The sequence below is a fragment of the Limulus polyphemus genome, unplaced genomic scaffold (assembly GCF_000517525.1).
Source record: "Limulus polyphemus unplaced genomic scaffold, Limulus_polyphemus-2.1.2 Scaffold477, whole genome shotgun sequence".
NCBI lineage: Eukaryota > Metazoa > Arthropoda > Merostomata > Xiphosura > Limulidae > Limulus > Limulus polyphemus.
This window is the reverse complement of record NW_013666087.1, coordinates 56611-71496: the sequence shown is the minus strand read 5'-3', so window position 1 is coordinate 71496 and position 14886 is coordinate 56611. Positions and strand designations below refer to the sequence as shown.

Here is a 14886-nt window from a genome sequence, read left to right as displayed (position 1 = left end):
TGAAAAGGTTAAACAAACGGAGACGTAACAATATCTTTATCGAAAACTAACTTTGTCTCTAACTATGTATGCCAACACCCTACTTTGGTATAATGAAAAGGTTAAACAAACGGAGACGTAACAATATCTTTATCGAAGACTAACTTTGTCTCTAACTATGTATGCCAACACCCTACTTTGGTATAACGAAAAGGTTAAATAATTTTTATTTATGTTGGAAGGAAGATGAGATCGCATAGCGAAGAAGTATTTATCAATAATTAGAAATGGAATGAGGAAGTACGATCAATAGTTATGTATTAAATACATTTTTAAAACGTTTATTTCTGCACAGAAACTGGTGTATTTTAGCTATTCATTGAATAAAAAGCTATGATTGGATTATGTTTAGAAACAGTTAAATATTAAATGTAATTATTGTTCAAATCATAAATAATATTCAACGTTAAACAGATACACAATTAAAAACATTTTATTTAGGCCTATCTATGGCCTTCAAAAAGTTGACAACTCTACATGTTTCGATGTTTCAGCATCATCCTCACGAACGAATTACAAGACTATGATAAAGTATTTATAATGTTTTAGTAGGTCATGTGACCTGTATGCTATTTTACATAAATTCACGCTAAACCATTCAAAGGAGATCAATCCACATTCTCGCAGAAATATTCCCCCATACCTTCATCTTTACTTAATACTACATGATCTTTTTTTTTATGTTTTATTATTTCTAATGATTCACGAATATTATTAGCTCTTATACTTTTTGGTTGAGCTAATATTACAGTTTTTTTCCCATAATACTGTGTGTTGTGTTTTCTGTACATGTTCTGCTATGGATGAATTTTAAGTTTTTTATTTCTTGCATATCCTTTATGCTCATTTAAACGGTATTTTAAATTATGTTTTGTCTGACCAATATAAATACTTCCACATTCACATTCTATTTTATATATTCCAGTTTTTTCAGTTAACTGTATTTCGTCTTTCGTAGTACCTAACATTTGATTCATCTTATTTATCGGTTTAAATGTAGGGTAGAATATCTGTTGTTTTTTAAACACTTTAAATAAACTAGTAGTTAAACCTGGAACATATGGTAAAATTAAGCCTTCCTTTCTGATTTTTTTCATAACTAGGTTTTAAAGTACTAACTGGATCAATTATTGTAGCATTAGTAAATTTCGTAACTGCCCTATCTATAATATTCGGGTTAAAACCTCTTTCGACTGCTATATATTTAATTAATAACAATTCGTTTTTTAAATCCTTCTGGTTAGTACATATCTTCAAAGCTCTGTTAACATAATTCTAAAACGCAGACAGTTTTTATGACCTAGTATGACATGATAAAAACAGAAAAAGGTTTCCGGGAAACTGATGTTTCTAAATTACCTTGTACATTCCTTTTCATCAATACATCTAGAAAAGGCAAGCTATTATTTTACTCAATTTCAAACGTAAATTCTATGGATGGTTCAATGCTGTTCAAATAGTAAGCAAACTCTGTTAATGCCTTATTACCATATTTCCACACCAAGAATGTGTCATCTACATACCTTATCCAAATATCAAGTTTACATTTTGCATTATTTATGGCTTTAGTTTCAAATACATCCATATATAAATCACACAATAATGGTGAGAGTGGTGATCCCATTGCTAACCCTTAATTTTGTTTATAGAAATTATTGTTAACTTGAAAAATGGATTCGTAACACATACTTTAGTTAAATTAACTATATCTATAGTTTCAACTGCTGAAATTTTATTTTCTAAAAAAAAAAATTTCAAAACATTTAATTGCATCTTCTACTAAAACTTTTGTAAATAGGGATACTACATCAAATGATACTAACAAATCTTCCTTATTTAAGCTTACATTTTTTATTTTCTCTACAAATTCTAAAGCATTTTTAACTGTATATTAACTTTTATTTCTCAAAAACGAACACTTCTGGGCTATATTCTTATCTATTTGATACGATGAAGTACCTATACTTGATACTATTGGTGGAAAACTGTTATTAATTTTATGTACTCTTGGAAATACATAAAATCTCGGAGTAATAAAACTAGCTGGAATTAATCATTTCGTCTTTACGTCTGTTAAAGTTAAACAGTTTTTAACGCTTGTTTTTACAAGTTCGTGATACTTATTAGTAGGGTTATTCTTAACTTTTTTATATGTACTTGTCTCTAACATATCTTCTACCCCCTTAAGGTAGTCACATTTATTAAGTACTACAATTTGCCCTCCTTTATCAGCTTTACAAATAACAATATTTTTATTTTCTCTTAATGATTTAACAGCCTTTATATCTTCATTTTGTTTTTTCATTACTGGGTTAAAATTACTTACAAGTTTATAACATTCAGTTCTAATTATATTTTTAGAATTATCAGCTATCACTTTACCCAGATTTGTTTGTATTAAATAGAGATGAAGGTATGGCGAATATTTCTGCAAGAATGTGGATTGATCTCCTTTGAATGGTTTAGCGTGAATTTATGTAAAATAGCATACAGGTCACATGACCTACTAAAAAGTTATAAATACTTTATCATTGTCTTGTAATTCACTCATGAGGATGACGTTGTAACTTGTAGAGTCGTCAACTTTTCGAAGGCCATAGATAGGCCTAAATAAAATGTTTTTAATTGTGTACCTGTTTTAACGTTGAACATTATTTATGATTTGAACTTTCTACACAAGTGCCAAAACACAATAATTAGTAATTATTGTTTTTATATCAACTTTTGGAAAGATATTTTAAATGTATGAGGAGACTGTTCACAAACTAAATGAAGGATTAGTTAGCAAAAAGCTTATAATGTAATGGTTTTATAACTATTGGTGTAAAAATATGCTTTTCCAATGACTTGTTTTAATAATGGATTTGTAGTTACAACTTGATACTTCAAATTCACATATGACAAGCTGAGGTACCCGGGTTATGAATTTAAAAAAAATGTGTGGGTGGATGCTATGATATATAACAGAAAAAATCCTAACTTTCACAGAATTTATTTATAATATAACGATTTATTACAGTATTCATTATTACCTCACCAGAGCTTTAAGAGCCCACTGTGTATATATACTTAAAACATGGTATACACTGGACGTTGGTCAGGGTGACATTGTAGGAAAAGGTAGCTGCAAAAGTTGTGGCGGTACAGATGCTTTTTGTTACCCTCTTTCAACACCCAGTTCTTAATGTCGTTCCATAGTGTTTCACGTGATTAATTAATAGATGGTCATTGGCCACAGAAGTGTCTTGTGGGCCGAAGTTGAAAGGTCACGGGTCAAAGTAGGAAGGGGTATAACTGAGGAAACTGCTCCTCATATCAGCGTTATGGTGGCTATAAGAGTAGAAGCTTCAGGTGAGTTTATGTATTATTGCATTAGTGGTGGCCATTTTTTCATTGCATTTCTCCATAGAGAGTGCTAGCGCACTCTTGAAGATATACAAGACGTTTGTGTGCCCCCCCCCAAAAAAAAACTGCGTATATGTTTTGTTATAGAAAATTTAATAGATTTTTCTCTATACGGACGTGGCGCCATCTATGAATGTAGTTAACGCTAACTTACGTCAAAGATAATAAATGCTTAATAACAGCAATAATGGGGGTGGAGGGGTTGTGAACCACCCATTAAAATCCCTCTTGTACCAAACTATCATCCCAAAAAGCTTGGTTGAGATTGACCTAGAAGTAGTTAGATAAGGGACAAACAGACAGACACACATACAGATTTTTGTACTTTATATATAGAGATAACGAATACCACATTAACTCTGTATGGCCGTCTGAACAGAACGAAAATTTCGTTTGTTCCCATACAACAGTCACTGGCTGAGGTAGATTTGGAGACTGTGAGTATTGAAACCGTCTTCATTCTTCTTTCACAATAAGGTTAAACAGGGAACTTGATACACTGGCATTTTCCAAAGTAATCATCTCGTGGCTACTTTCGTGAGCCGGGCTTCGTCTAGCGGTTAGCTTGCCAGATTATGGATCCACGAGTTCTTGGTTCGCATCCCATTACTGCAAAAAAATCTTAATATTATATACCCTTGATTTAGACTTGCAATTGTGGCGGCCATTTTTTCCCCATTGCATTCCTCTATACAGAGTGCTAGTGCACTCTTAGAGATATATAAGACGTTTGTGTGCACGATTTAATTTTTTAATTTACTAAAGAATAAACTATTTTAGCATAAATTTTGAGCATCGATAACTCTTAGCCATCAAATTTCCATTTATCTACCGACTTAATACGTGGCATCGCATAGAATACATTTATTAATATCACCTTCGATCATACTGGGTCAATGATACATTTGCAAACTTACTGCGCTAAATCCAGCGTTCGATTCTCCGCGATAGTCAGAGAAACCAGCTCATTTCGTATCCTTGCGCTAAAATATACAATAACAGCATCTCTAGCTATACCAGTTTAGCTAAGTTGGTGTTAAGAAGATAATAAACCAATAGAGCTTTATTTGACTTTCGATAAGGAAAATGATTTGGTATACCTTTTATTTATACCCACCTCTCGGTACTTCTCATTTCAAATAATTGGTGGAGACTTTTAAAATATTTTTCGCAACTATAAGCTGATGTGACCTATACAATTAAGATAGATTCTGCCCCTGTAAACTGATGTGACCTATACAATTAAGATAGATTTTGTCCCTGTAAACTGATATCGCCTATACAGTTAAGATAATTTTTGCCTCTGTAAACTGATGTTACCTACACGATTAAGATAATTCTTGCCCCTGTAAACTGATGTCGCCTATACAGTTAAGATAGTTTTTGTTCCTATAAAGTATAAACTGATGTTGCCAACACGATTAAGATAATTCTTGCCTCTGTAAACTGATTTCGTCTATATAGTTAAGGTAGTTTTTGCCCCTGTATGATGAGTGCAGATTTTCCAGCACTTTTTGGCGCCAAAAATATAGGAATTCTTTTTCTATGAAATATCGGAGGTTTAGGCGAGTCAAATGTCGCAATTCAGAATGTTAGATAAATAGTCTATGGTTGCGTGTGCATATTTTGGGCATATATACGTACAAATAACAAAAGCAACAGTAAGTTTAACATCAATGAAATAAATGGCTTCTACCACCCCTTACAGCCATCACATCCCAGGATTTTACCACAAAATCAGATGAGTCTAAATAATTTTATAGTATACAAATATTTGCATATTTCCACTTTGACGAAACATAAAGTTTCAATCTTATTTCTTCAAGTTCGACAGTAGATGCTATTGGTTTAGCAGTAAACATATACATTTTGATTTTAAGGCCTTTATTATTTGTATGCTGAAGTAACGAGGCATTTCGGCAGTATCCACACTCAACTGGCAGCTGCAGAGGCTACAGTATGCTGTATACTGTTTGTTGCTGGGCTTGCACCAATCTCTGGATTTTGAAAGTAGTCTTCCCACCCGGCATTTTGGTCTACTAATATAGTATTATCTATAAAGCAAATAATTCACTATACCATCTTAAGATGAAGAGTGAGGTTAATAGTATTCACATATCACCTGCTGAATATTCCTTCATTATGGAATATCTTCCATAAAAAAGAAATTTCTACAGTCACATCATTATAATATGTTCCTAAAACAGTTCATGAGTTGAATAAATTTACTCATCACTGTAGATAACTACTTTGTTAAATACGTGTAGTGGCTGTAGAAATAACTTCTAATTTGTGAATAATGATTACCAGTACCGCATGCATCTAGCTTATCTACATCTTGCTATAACTAATATATGAGATAATTTGATACAAAATATTCTCATGTATTAGCATGTACATATATGCATATTCTGTTTTTGAGAGACTCTTTTAATTAAACCAGAGCAGGACCTGCAGTCTTGTTAAGAGTTTACTATCACAAAAAAAGGAGAAAATATTGTTTGTTTTTTAATTTCGCGCAAAGCTACACGAGGGCTATCTGATTTAGCCGTCCCTAATTTAGCAGTGTAAGACTAGAGAGAAGGCAACTAGTCATCACCACCCTCCGCCAACTCTTGGGCTACTCTTTTACCAACGAATAGTGGCATTGACCGTCACATTATAACGCCCCCGCGGCTGAAAGGGCAAGGATGTTTGGTGGGATGGGGATTAGAACCCGCGACCCTCAGATTGCGAGTCGAGCGTCCTAACCACCTGGCCATGCCGGGCCGGAGAAAATAGTCATCGTCAATTAACACATTAATTTTCAATTCTGAAGAAGTAAGAGGAGACGCTTCCTAAAATGAAATATTATTTTGAAATTCTAAACTAAATTTTTAATTAAATTTAAACATTATTCGGAAGGATAACCAGGCAGGCGTGCAAAAGATAAGCCGCCGATTGAATGCCGATAACGAGGAGTTTTTCATTTATTTTAATCAGAAAATAATCTTCAATTTCTCAGATTTTAGTCAACAAATTGTCCCCAGATCTCGGACACGAATCGTATCAAAGATCGTCATTCTAACACTTTCAATAAAACGCCATGAAAATGAGTTGCTACAAAAAAATCTTGCGCATCTCATATAAAGACCGTGTTACCAATGAAGAGGTCAGCAAGAAGATTCAACAAGCTATCAGACCATACGAAGGTATCTTGACCACTGTAAAAAAAAAAAAAACGCAAACTGAAGTGGTATGGTCACGTCTCACGGTCATCTGGCTTGGCAAAGACCATCTTGCAAGGCACCGTGAGAGGGAAAAGAAGAAGAGGCAGACAGAAGAAGAGGTGGGAAGACAACATCAAAGAGTGGACAGACCTGGAGTTCGTCAACTCCCAGAGGGCGGTGGAAAACCGGGAAACATGAAGAGATCTGGTTGAAAAGTCGTCAGTGGTGCCCCAACGACCCCGAGAGTTGAGGGACAAAGTGAGTGAAATGAAGTGATCTTTGTGGCATATTTTTGGACATATTAACGATCAGTTTTGATCTAACAAAGAGAAGAAATGGCGAGCTTTCAGCAGCTGTAAATGGTGGTAACTGGTGTTCACACTGCTATTGACATCAGCTCCTGGCCAAGAATAAACATTTTAATCAGGATTTGTTTTAAATTAAAATTTAATTTTTAAACTAATTTTACATTCAAACTTGATTTTAATAAATTTATAACTTAAAATTAAACTTAAATTTCTGAATTAAATTTAAATGCTAACATTCTGAATAAAATTTCAATAGGGATCTATATCCTGGTACATTATCAGTCTGTGGACTGTGATGAAGTCATCACAATAGACATTGTCTCCCATTGTCTTTGTTTTTTATCAGTCTTTCTTCTCCATTGGGATTCGATCCATATTTTAGACCAGGGAGGGTCAAGTTCAGCGTTGCCCTCTTCCTCCCATTTTTTATCAATTTTTTTCGCATTTTCTCATCATCGGTGTTGAGGTCTCATAGACCTGGGAGGGTCAAGTGTATATGACCTCTTCCTCCTATGCAGTAAATTTGAAGGGTTTAACTTTAAGGGCATGCTTCAAGTTCATGAATATTTAAATTATGGGGGTCTATTTTTAACTTTTGTCTTTAAGATTAGTTTCGTGGGTTGAACAGCCTATTTAGACCAACACAGTCCGTTTGTTATCTTTAATTTTAAACTGTATATGTTTAAAATCGGGACGTCTGGTAATCCTAGTACATATATATTTACGTATAAAACAAGAAGGACTCAACTCTATCAACTTAACAAATTTTGGTCCACTAAACACACAACGTAATAGGTAATTCATTAAACCTATGTTTTCTAATTCTACCTAAAGCTCTCTTTTTATCAGACTGTGTACCTTCTTCAGAAATTGGAGTTCGCGCCAATTCCAAGCTAATCGCGTGATTCTGGTCACCAATACTCTAGTCGATTTTTACCCGGGGACAGGTAACGTGCGCGTTGTTTAAACGGATACATTAGAGACTGTGGCAACGCGAGCATTTTGGTTTTGCCCTTATGAGATGAAGTGACTTGTACAGTTAAGGTAGTTTTGCCCTTGTGAAACGAAGTGACTTATACAGTTAAGGTAGTTTTTGCCCTTGTGAAACGAAGTGACTTGTACAGTTAAGGTAGTTGTTGCCCTTGTGAAACGAAGTGACTTATACAGTTAAGGTAGTTTTTGCTCTTGTGAAACGAAGTGACTTATACAGTTAAGGTAGTTTTTGTATTTGTAAACTGATGTGACCTATATAGCTAAGAAAATTTGGTCTCTGTAAGCTGAAGTGACCTACACGGTTAAGATAGTTTATGCCCACGTAAGTTGATCTGACCTATACAGTTATGATAGTTCTTGCCCTTTCAAGCTGAAGTGACATAAACAGTTAAGAAAATTTTGCACCTATAAGCTAAAGTGACCAAAACTGTTAAGATAATTCTTGCCCCCTGTAAGCTGAAGTAACCTATACAGTTAACGTTCTTTTCCCGATCCGAAGGTTGTCAGCTGTAACATGATCGGTATTTTTCCTTTTACTAGACTATCTGGAAATTATAATTATTTTTAACGTATTAAGTCCATGATCACCTTATTATGGTTAATTCAAACAACAAAGATAATCCATTACAATTATTCAATTTGCGTTTCGTTTTACATATAGGATATGTTCTTGTCATAAATTTTACTTGCAATCAGTCCAAACAAAAATACAACAGCTCTTCCGGATGTTGGTTCTGGGAAAGTATCAAACTAATATATTTTATATCATATTAATCCAATTACTAATGCCTTATTATTCTAAAAGGTTTAATCATATTCACGTGTACTTGGAGAGATGGTTAGCTTTTAATTAAATAACGATTTTTTAATTCTTGAAACTGACCTAAGTGCCAAGATGATCATTAAGTTAAAATACTTTATTGGGGACTACTTTATTGGAACATACTAGGCAGTCTTTCAATTTCTCATAAACTTTGTGCAGTGACTTAACTAATGAATTTTGTAATTATCACATGTTTCAGAACATCTGCAATAAATAAAAGTAATGAAGATACACTCAACTGCATTTTTATAAAACATATTCACACAATATGCAAATCTAACAAATATATATATGTGTGTGTGTGTGATGGATCTGCATATTTGTTTTAAAAATACATTATAAATTAACATATCATTGTATATAATTAAGAAAAACCAGCATGATTTGCATACAGATGACTCAAATGTAAGAAATATTATTATTTACATAAAAGAATGCAAAAAATATATAAAATACTTTCAGAATAGTTTTGAATGTATCTTAAAATAAACGAATCGGACTGTATATATATATATTATTTAATAACATTTTTATTCCTTATATATTCAAGCTATCAAAGCAAATACAATTACAGACTATTTGAAAACATGACTATTTTCATGAACAAATATACACAGAAACATAAGTTGAAGAATAAACACATATGTATTGTAATAGCTTTCCCATCCAGATGACACTCCACTAATTACATGTTTGAGGAAAGTTAAATGTTCCAGTATAATAATAAAACTGGAGTACGATTTCTATAATCGAACATTCTACAAAAATATGTGAAAAATTTCAACGAGAAGAGGAAATACATAAGTAGCCAAAGATTAAAATTTCATTGAGAAAATTTAAAACCAACAATTTAAAAACTGTCATTTATATTTCTTGATGTGTCGCATTATTATTTTATAACATTTTTTATTTTATTTTATAACATTTTTCTTCAAGTTGTAATTAATCTTCTTATTGGAACCATTTCTAAGATTTTTTTTTATTACTTTCTTTACATTAGGCTCCAATAATAGAAAGATTAATGATATTGATTCAGTTCTGGTAATTTTATATTAATACCACTAACACATGACACAAATCAGAAACGATGTTCAAAACGTAAAAAAATTCATACTAATCAGCTTAAAGCTTTAGCTTGTAAATAAGGTTTCAATACCAGATTGAATGAGGTAATGTTTATCTAAAGCACCACTACAGCACCTAAAGAACTCTGCCAATCACAACTGAAACAACTGATAGTGTGTGAAAATATATATAAAATATTGCAAAATTTATCAGTATTGTATTCTCAAGTACATTAATTAACAATAAACAATACACATCCAAAAACATACTTTGAAAAATGCTTGACAATTTGAAAGCAATAACACTTCATATTTAATAAGAAAAGCCACTGACAAAAGCCATCTTTAACAATCTGTAAAACATTGCAAACACATTTAAACAAAATCATTATGGTTGTACAGATAAGGATTACTAAAAATTAGGTTTTTAGTTAAAATAAAATTGTAGTTAGTGAAGTAAAAATAGTTTCTTAAATGTGTGCTGATTAAAATTAAGTACATCAGCCACCAAAAAAATTTAATATTTTGAAATTTGTTTCATATTCTTTAGTACATTAGGAAAAATGTCAAAAACAAATTAGTTTATTATTAAAAAGGCAAGAATAAATACTACTAAGTATAAAAACAAATTACGGAAACATCATTTTGTTCTTTGTTCATAGTCTAAACAGTTCATTACAAAAATATTCAGATAACTTTCAATCAGGATTTTCACTACAATGATTACTATAATATTATTTGTCAATAGCAAAAATTATAATTTTTTTAAGCTGACTGAAAGAGGACGGAAAACTTGAAAACTTTCACACTTGTCACAGATCATCATTAGGTTTATGAAAAATAACCTTTTTTACAATAATAACTTGAAATTGTAATGAAAATAAGTTAACTGAGTAAATTAGTCTGTATCATTGAGTAACCAAGCTGGTGGCTTATTACTTAGGCCTAACATTTGTTATTTCTTTTTTTTTTGCTTTCATAACTTTCAAAAGAAAAATCATTATTTTTAATTAACAGTTTCATCTACACTGAAATTTTTGGACATATAAATGAAAACAATAAAAAGTAAAACTTACAATGAATATTTATGCACAGTAAAAATATAAAAAAAATAAGTCTTTTTTTTTTTTTACTACAGAAAAAAAATTGTACATCCAGCAAAAAAGATCTGTGACAAAAATAAGAGAAGTTTTATTGAAATTTATATCTGTATACATTTAGTATCCAGGAAAGCATTCTATGCAATAGTTACTTGTGTAAAGAAGCAATTGTAGCAAGGGCACTAAACCAAACGTTTTATATACGTGATCAAAACTAAATGAAGCTATGAATAATGACATGATAACATTACAATGTTAGCACATCAAGTAAAATATGTAATTGTTAAAAAAAAAAATTTATTATGCTTAGATTAAAATATCAAGTCACAAAAAAGATGAAGGCTAACATCTGGTTAAACAACAATGAATGCAATCCTTATTTATGAATCTTTTTGCTGAACTATAAATGTTTTCCTCATTAGTACTGACAATGAGGAGAAAGCATCGCTGACTAAGGTTAAATACTTCATACATTATACATCATAATGAAAACTGGTTTCTATAAGTTTATAACATGAAGTTAAAAAATACAGGAAGACCCCACTTTAAGCTGATTCAATATAGAGCTCTAGTCTCCTTGAGAGATGTTTTTATTTTTACACAAGAAAAAAAAATTATTAAAATCCATAACTCTCTGAACACTACTTTTTCATACTAATGGTAGTAGTGCATTAAATAATTTTTATTTATTAACATAATGCAAAAAGAACATACAATAACAATATGCAAAAATCAGACAATGTCCTGTAACTATCAAAAATTTTCTGGCGTTTCTAGCGATGCCACATGAACCGTTAAAACGTCATCCATCTACACGATATCTTCCCATGGGAAAAAACATTTTCTTAGGAAGTGATCTACAAAGTTCTGTACAGAAAACAACGTAATATAATACGTCATTTGATAGATAAAAAATTTTGACAGGCTATTGGTTATAACTAATATAGTCGTAAACATAAGAAAGAACTACATGTACTGAGAGATCCTAAAGAGAGGATGGGACAGGTGAGCATGGCAGGAGGGGTTTGATTTTCTGTAACCAAACAAGACTGAAGGCTAATAAAAATTTGCCTTTTCCATAGATGACTATATGATAGTGAGTAATTTACGTTAACTTTATCAGTACCTAAATTAAACATTTATACATCATTCGCAGGTAAGAAACAATGCATTCAGTTACATATCTCTATATATGTAATGTTAAAATGAACCTGTTTAGAGCTGATTTGTTTAGTGCTATACAGAGTATTACTGTGTTGACAAGTTTAATTACAAAATGTTTTCCTTAATTTTAGCATTTTACTTTTTACAAAATAAATCAGTGATTGATTGATAAAACATTGTGAAATATTTGCCACTGTGAACTTCACCATCTAGGAAAAATGGATGTTTTATTGAATTTCACCATCATTAACCATAGTTTATTTTAATAGCCATGAAGACAGATTGAATTTCACCATCATTAACCATAGTTTATTTTAATAGCCATGAAGACAGATTGAATTTCACCATCATTAACCATAGTTTATTTTTAATAGCCATGAAGACAGATTGAATTTCACCATCATTAACCATAGTTTATTTTATACATAATTAATAGCCATGAAGACAGATGAATTTTCATTACAAACGAGGGTTTTATTTAAAAAAAAACACTTAAATATCTTTATCTTAATTTGAAATAGCTTTAAATTATTTAGTACTTCATTTCAGAATGTATATTTTTTATTTTGCTGTTCTACCTAAATTACTACAAAAGAGGATCCAATTTTGTATGTGAATAATGAATAACAATTTAAAAACTTACACAAATCAAACTAATCTTTTCAATACAATATCAGTTGAAACTTCATTTTTACTTCTCATTATTCAACCATAGCCAAGTGAATGACTATAATGTGAAAAAAAAAGTCAGTCAGCAATCAAAAATAAGAAATGTAACATATTCGGAAAGCAGAGAAACACTTGTAGCTGTAGTTAATTACACGATTTAAGCTTACACAATCTTTAAATTCATACAAAGACAATTATATATATAATATACTCATTTAAATGTTTAAAAGTATACCGAAAATAAAAATAAGAATAATCTCTGAGGACATTAATCAAATCAATATCCTTAGCATGTCATAGCAAGGAGGATTATAAAATGTTATAGTTTACTATAGAAATTAGCAAAAAATATTATCAAAAATATATGTTTTTAGTAACAGCATTAGTAAAAGGACCAATGAGTATAAAATGTGACACAGAATTACTCTAGAACCAATAATCATACAACTGAATAAAGAAAATATTCAGAATCAATAAACATGACACGGGTGAACATAATTATTAACAGTACTATACAACAAACATGTTACTAGACAATGAAAGTTTTTTTTTTATAAATGCACATATAATTAAGGCATAAAATAATTGCACACTTGAAAACTGTCAAAAAAGAAATCATTGCAAAATTATGACTAATCTGTTGCCTCACAGAAATGCAACTACAATAATGAGCACTTATTAATGCACAATAATTTCTACACTCAAAAAAGAAAGGGTGTCAAGATAAAGTCCAGTTGTACCTCTCTTGTGAACTGACTTGGAGGTTCTTTGTTTATCTAAAAACCAGAAACAGGCAATTAGTTTGTGGAAAAAAAATACTCTGAACACTACAAGTAAACACGTGTATTAAACATACTTTCTTCATCATCAGAGGAACAACAGTAAATCACTGACTGTTTGTTCTGAGAAAAAAAAAAGTGTCAATGGAATTAGTTGTGAATATATATGTTTACAATACAAATTATGAATCGAAACATGTAGTAATACCAACAATGAAAGTCTTTTCTATTTGAAAATAATAAACTAGAATGTTATACTTCCCGAAATTTCTTTAATTAATACCAGTGAAGAAATCACAGCCTACGGTTTATGAATTGTTTGTTGTTAAACATAAAGCTACACAATGGACAGGTATCAAAACTAAATTTTTTGTGTTGTAAGTCTAGATATTTACCATTGAACCACTGAGGGGGGAGGCCAATTTTTGATACAAATATTTCTGGATAATTGAAGGATGCAGATTTAAAAAAAAGGTTATAACTTGATATGGTTTAAAGCTTGTTTCACTATGTTATACAGAAAATTAAAAGCAATTAAGATAAAATCATACGAAAAATAAAATTCTTCTCACTAAACAGATTAGTATTTACGTATGGATAATAATGTCAAAAAACAACTATGTCGGGATTTAACTGGAATTTGTGAAATCATTTGCAAATTTAGCCGAATTTAAACACTTAAGTATAACACTGAACACAATGATAAACATGTTTAATGAACATTTAAACTCTTGAAGAACTTAGTTATTGCCTATTTCAATAACTAAATGTTTCAAGGGCGTAGTTTTGAACATGCTTTCGTTATCTATTTCCGTTTTCAAGAGCGCTACAAAGAAGGACATCTCAAGCATCGTACAGAAAACCATTATAAAAACTGGTTCATTCTGAATACTTCACCATTACAAGCAAACCATAATGAGTGAACTCAAATTATCAATCCATCATTTATTTAAGAATCACACCAAAACCAAACGTTCTGACAAAGATTGTACTATGTTGAGTAACCAACCAAGTTTATAGTGCTACATTACAAAAATCCCAATCAGCACCTGACATAAAGAAACAAAAATGGCACTAAATGTTTAACATATTTGTACAAGCACTCAAACTACCAAAGTTAATGATAATCTATCGAAAGTTACAAGTGTTGGTTTATAGTTATATATATACATATACATATATGTATGTATGTATTATGCCACACTGTGGAGGAATATACCGTATTTTTCGGAATATAAGACGCACCCTTATTTTGAAGACAAAGTTTTTGGGGAAAAAAAGCTACAGTCACATTTGAAAGATTTTTATTGAACAAAATTCAATTTCATACTTT

The 14886-nt window shown here is 31.1% G+C and overlaps 1 protein-coding gene across 1 annotated transcript in view; it reads right to left on the bottom strand.

Moving 5' to 3' along the window:
* Window positions 1-9287: 9287 nt before the first annotated feature.
* The window catches only part of LOC106458498 (transmembrane protein 245-like), a 40167-nt gene continuing 34568 nt past the window's right edge, over window positions 9288-14886 (bottom strand). Inside the window, exon 12 of the mRNA XM_013918019.2 lies at window positions 9288-13550. The gene's annotated coding sequence lies outside the window, so the exon portion shown is untranslated. The remainder of the gene's footprint in view (window positions 13551-14886) is intronic.